Below are 6,000 nucleotides of genomic sequence, written 5' to 3' on the forward strand. Positions count from 1 at the left end.
ATTTACACGATTACTCCTGAAATAACTGCTATTAAGTGCACTTTCACTATATAAAAATCACTGTTTGGAAGGGTTCGCGTGCTGTCGCCGGTTGGAAATGGTTTAAATGGCAAAATAAATCACGCCGATTTTGCCTATATTATTCAGTGAGGCGCGGTGGTTTATGGGATGAGTAGTTCCTTCGCTCGGAAATGAAATTATTAGTGCCGTCAAACGTTTAAAATTTTTAATCACGATTAATCGCTGAATTCCTATAGTTAATCACGATTAATCACATATTTTATCATATGATTAAAATTCTATTATTTTGCATTTCTGAACTTTCCAGGAGTCCATATTAACAATGAAGCAATTGTGTATCTTGATTGGGATTCAAATGAAAGCAAAGCAAGTTACTTTATTAACTTAACTTTAAGACGTAGTAGGTCTATTTGATTATTTCAAATCCAATTTCAAAAGATGTGCAGCAGACCTGAGGCAACACAATATATTCTTCAGAAATATAGCTGATATACACTGAAATAAATGCTACCGCAGAAGTGCATGCACAAAATGTAGGCCTACACACATTATAAAGGCATAACAAACAGAAAATATTATATTCATACTATATTCATTATCTTTGAGTTCAGTTGAAAATAAGGAACTTTTCAACATGAGTGCATTGCCATTTTATAGGCCTACAGTCTATGGTACACTGTCACTTGCCACACACATCAACGCCAAAGTTTTTACAGGCAAACACTGGATGAACAATGGATTTTATGGAGCAGCGTCGACCAAATATAACTGAATCGTGATTTACACGGCGGCAAAGTGCGATGCTGGTGTACGGAGTTGTATTGAAAAGAATGGAATCTAATGTAAATGAATGTCGAAAGCAGAGTGCATCGCAAATAGTAGCAGCCAAAGAGGAATGTTGATAACAGAACAAGTGACGGTGATAAAATGTTTGGCGGCACACAACTAATGCGTCAGCCTAGGCTACTACTCTTTGGCCGGCTCGTAAGCCCAACCAAGTGTGTGCAGCATGCCTTTACGTAGCCTACTAACAGCGCATCATCATAAAGATACATTTAATCTGCATCACGCCCCATTTTAGCGGAAAACATGTTAACATTATATCATTGATCCAATGGGAAAGATAGCTAGTAATCACACGTTGACGTTACATCTAGTTATAAATTCACAGGACATTCAATCATTTTACTAACACGGCAGTTATGAAGAATTATGGTTATGTAACTTGCTCATGTCGAAACGATGTACATTACCAACCTAATTCATTTGCAATACCCCATGCATGTATTTAGCATACACATTTAGCATGTAGCCACACTTACCATAACCAGAGAATGTCTAATAAGGGGAGAACTGCCACTCTCGGAAAACTTCCGGTTTCTGAACTGGTTGCAGTTCCTTCTGTGGTTCCACATGAGGGCGCTCGTCCACGAGTGCAGAATGCATGGGGGTCTATGGAGCTGTACCCCTCGAAATCCACTTTTTTCGGGATATATATTTTTTTCAAGTCATTTGAATATTGTATTCGAAAGGGGAGGCAAAGAAAATACACTTGGTTGAGTATTATATTTTTTAAAGTCACTTAATTGTTGAAGCCTTTCAAACGTGTCAATGACGTCACTCATTAGCACAATGCTAGCGTGTTATGGGCAACAATGACCCAACCTGTAAGAAAACAAAAGGACATAAGTACTCGTTCATTCAACTTTTGACCTATAACCCATGTTGAAGTTATACAAACTACAATCAAATCTGAGATTTGTCAACGACAATCAGGTGAAAGAGACAAATTTAGCCGTCTAGCTCCATTGACTCCCATTCATTCTGCACTCATGGCGATCGCCCCCAGTGGAAATCTGGTGGAACTGCAACCAAAAATCGGTACAATGGGACTTAAAGGAGAATTCCGGTGTGATATTGACCTAAAGTGTATTGAAACATGATACCGAGTGTGAACGTATGTCTCATAGCCCATCTCGGCTTGTCCCCTGCACTCCAAAATCTGGCGCTAGTTAGCCGATTGCTACCAACAGCTTTTTCAATAGTGGTGCTTCAGCATCGGGCTAGCCATGCCAATAAATCACTGTTTTACACCCATTTACGAGGCTCAATGTATCTCCACACTTCATTGGTAGACTTCCGAGGGCCCTGACATTTAAAACGAGACATTGAGAACTTTGAAAAAGCACTGGTAGTTTACTTACAAGACAATTTATACAGACAGTATCTTCACTAAGTTTAGCGTTTGCAGCCATCTTGAATTTAGTCACGATAAGTCGAGCAACGAGTAAGAATGAACAGGTATGATAAGGGATCAGATTCCAAAAATAATTCAGTGGAAATGCATGGATTCCAGTTTCTTCCAGTAGCAGCAACTGGAATCCATGCATTTCCACCGAAAGAACAGCGACTTTGCTAACATTACACCAAGCATCACATCAGCTAACATTTTGATAAAATCCCTTCCCTAGTTTGTAACGTTAAACATTAACGTTAAACGTTAACGTGTGCGCTACATGTAATTATGTAGGACATATATTTTGAGTTTAACGTTAACCCTTTTCCCAGTTTATGAAGTGCGTCTATGAGCAAAGTAGACATATGGTTCTACTTTGCTCATAGACGCACAACTTCATAAACTGATATGTTGCCTTAGACTACGGTAGGCTAATGCAGCTACTGCTAGAGACTAGATAGAAAGATACTTTAGTCATCCACAGACGTGTAACGTGAAGTCGTGCATGGATGTGATGTCTCTGTCCTGCAGGCAGTAGCCAGAGCGCTCTCAACTCCGCTGCCATGTGTGAATAAACAAACGTCCCCCCCATGTCCCCGGTATAACGTTATTGTTGGGTCCTATTGTTGGGAGGTATTTGAAATGACCAAATGCAAATGTCATCCGAGGGACCTGACGGTGACGTCCCCAGAAAGTCCTGCACCGGACGTTGCGCAATAACCAAACGATAACTTGCTCCGGACGTCAATAAGGTCACCGGAACGTCCGCTAGAGAACATGACGTTCGGGACCAATCGGGGACGTTGTGAATGTCGGCATGAGGTCCGGGGGACGTCCCGTGTTTGTCGGGGCCTACCCTATGATAAACGGCTTATGGCCAAATATGTGACTCAGCTAATGTTATAGGCTATACAATTTCCCCTCTTAAAAACAAGCTGGTGTAGCCTAGCCTACTATTAAAATGCACCGACAGTAGCACGTATTGTGAAAAGGGCCTCGCACCTGTTAAGTTCGCACAGGGCCTCGCACCCCCTTGCGATGGCCCTGCAGCTCCTCCTAACACAGCGGGAAAAAAGTTAAAATACGTGATAAACCTGGAAAAAGTTGACAGGTATGTTTCGGTCCCGGTGATTATTTGTGAAATTGTGCAAACGACAGCCTTTTCAAGGCATTTCAAGGAATGAGTGGTAGCATGCAAACTCCAAAATGTACCCAGTACAGAAGGCATCAATAAATTGTTGGGGAGGGTCGTTTTTTCTCAATCACTTTGGAGGGTCATAGAAAAATGTCTTGCTGGCGAAGGGAAGGTCACGTCTTTTTTGACTAATGCTCCCAAAACTCCTCCGGTAGCCCCATAAATAAATAACGAACAGTCCCTAAGTTGGTATAAATAGCTAGCTAGACATTTTCTGTTTGCAATTAAAAGTGATATATGAGCCTGGTAGCCACCTATCTGAGTGGAATGTAAAGGCTTAGTTTAAGGGAAACAAATTATTGAAGACTTCAAGACTCACCAGTCCCATTACTCAAAGGCAAAGACCATTATATTTTTGTCCATTTTCCAAATCATAGTGAGTGCAGCCAAAATGTCAAAATGCCCTGGCTCTCACAGTTGCGGGCCAGTAGGCTAGAGAGAACCGGATAACTGTGCAATCTCCTCCAGCCTTGTCTTTGTTGCTTCATGATTTCCTTAAAAAGTTTAAAAGTCCTTTAAAAGTTTCTTATATTAAAAAGTAACTATCAATTATCAAAAATGACAAGCCAGCCAGAACCTGCCACTCTCTCATGAGTGCTCAGACACGTTCCCAATTAATGAAGTATAACGTTCAAGTTAGATCTTAATGGAGATTGAGAGAGAACCCAAAAGGTATAATTGTTATGTAGCATGCTGTTGGTGTATATTGCCATTGTACCCTATTCTCTAAACAGATTAAAAATCAGTTCACAATAAAGCTATTTGCTACATTTTGGTGCCCCCTCTGTCCCTTGGTGCCCTACACACTGTGCGTGATGCGTGTGGTGGTAGCGGCGGCACTGACAAGCAGCATCAATATTTTGGTCATTAATGACCAAAAGCATAAGCCTCTTTCATTAACCCACGACCCACCTGCAATGAATATTTTAGTCATTTTTCTTTACCCGACCTGCCTAATCCACGGTTTATCCTCAGCTAGTTACAAGTCATCCATGCAATAGTCAAATAGTCCAGTGTAGGAAATTATTTGTCCAGGGGGATTATGAGTTGTCATAGGGCAAGTAGCGGGTCGCTAGGCTGCGCAGGTATGGTCAGTGAATTTCTCAGCGTCTGGTAAGGATAAGGACTTCCTTATCTTTGAAATATTCCTTAAATGGTAAAATTAAGTTTTGGTGATCTGTTTTATGTTATTATTTAGTGATAGGCCTAGGTCCTGGTCAATCATACAGTAACTAGGTTATCTACCTTATCTACCTTACCTTATTTACCGTATCCTTACCAGACGAATACAACTTACCTGATGTGTTTAATCCTCTGATTCATGGTATTTTCATCGGCAAGGAAAGCCCAATTAAGACCTGTTGCTGGTATGCTCGTACAATCTAGTGTGGCTGTGAATGAGCTAACGTCACTAGCGCGACTGATTGGTTTGAAACAAACTGCAAATGTCTTTACATGAAAAATTGTCTTTAAAATTGACAAACATCAATTCAAGGCACAAGTCAACCGGGACCAGAAAATAATTTCTTTTTCTCCATAGACTGGCGTTCAAAATTTTTTGAAAGATAGGTCCCATGGAGGCAAACGTAAGTGGCGTCACTGGGACACTCTATAGACCGGTTTCCCTAACAACCGTAGTCAAGAACGAACTCTGAGGACCAGCACTACATTGTTTACACGGACAGCGCATAGAAAGCAAGCTGGCTGAACTTGATATAAGATGAAGAATAAAAGCATATTGCCTAAATATTTCGATATAGCCAAATCTGGATTGTTTTCATCTTGAGGTGTAGCGGGTTTACCTATGAAAAAGAAACTGATGTTTTAGGGAAGGTAGGCTAAGCATTTGGCCAGTCACTGTGAAAGTTGATTAGGCTTAGGCTAGGGCTTCGACTGCACAAACATTAGTTTAGATTTAGATTCAATTGAGAACATTACCTACTCAAAGGCTACATAATAACAGGGGTGGGCAATCATTTCCCCCAGAGGTCAGAGAATAATTAATTTGATAAAGTAGCCTATGCCGCTGGTCACGCATTGAACAATTGACTGAAATACACTGTATGTAAAATGCATTGTGCTGGAAATTAACTGACAGGAAAGTAGCATATAGATACATGATTAGCTAAGCAAGTCTGCAACCTTATTGCTATAGTATGCAATAATGTTACTTGCAAGCCCATGTCTACTTTCCTAAAACAGTTTACTCAAATGGAGTGTCAATTTTAACTTTAGTCTACCCTGCATCTTGTCATTTGTGTGAAATGTAGGCTAAAGTTAGCCTCCGTAATCATGGATCAAGTCTCTTATATATTATATAAATGATATGCTGAGAAATATGATTAACGTTACTACCCTATTTTACTTAGCCTACATATAATTTCAGTTTTTCCTCTTGAGCATGAAGATAACATTTGTGGCATAACTTCGTAACTTCATAATGCATGCTTCATATACAAATGTCTAGCCTATTAATACTTAGTGCTAGGCCTATTTCAAGACAGAGCAATAGCCTACTTTATTGGCGTTTTAAATATTTTTAGCTTTG

The sequence above is a fragment of the Alosa sapidissima genome, chromosome 3, assembly GCF_018492685.1.
Source record: "Alosa sapidissima isolate fAloSap1 chromosome 3, fAloSap1.pri, whole genome shotgun sequence".
Taxonomy (NCBI): Eukaryota; Metazoa; Chordata; class Actinopteri; order Clupeiformes; family Clupeidae; genus Alosa; species Alosa sapidissima.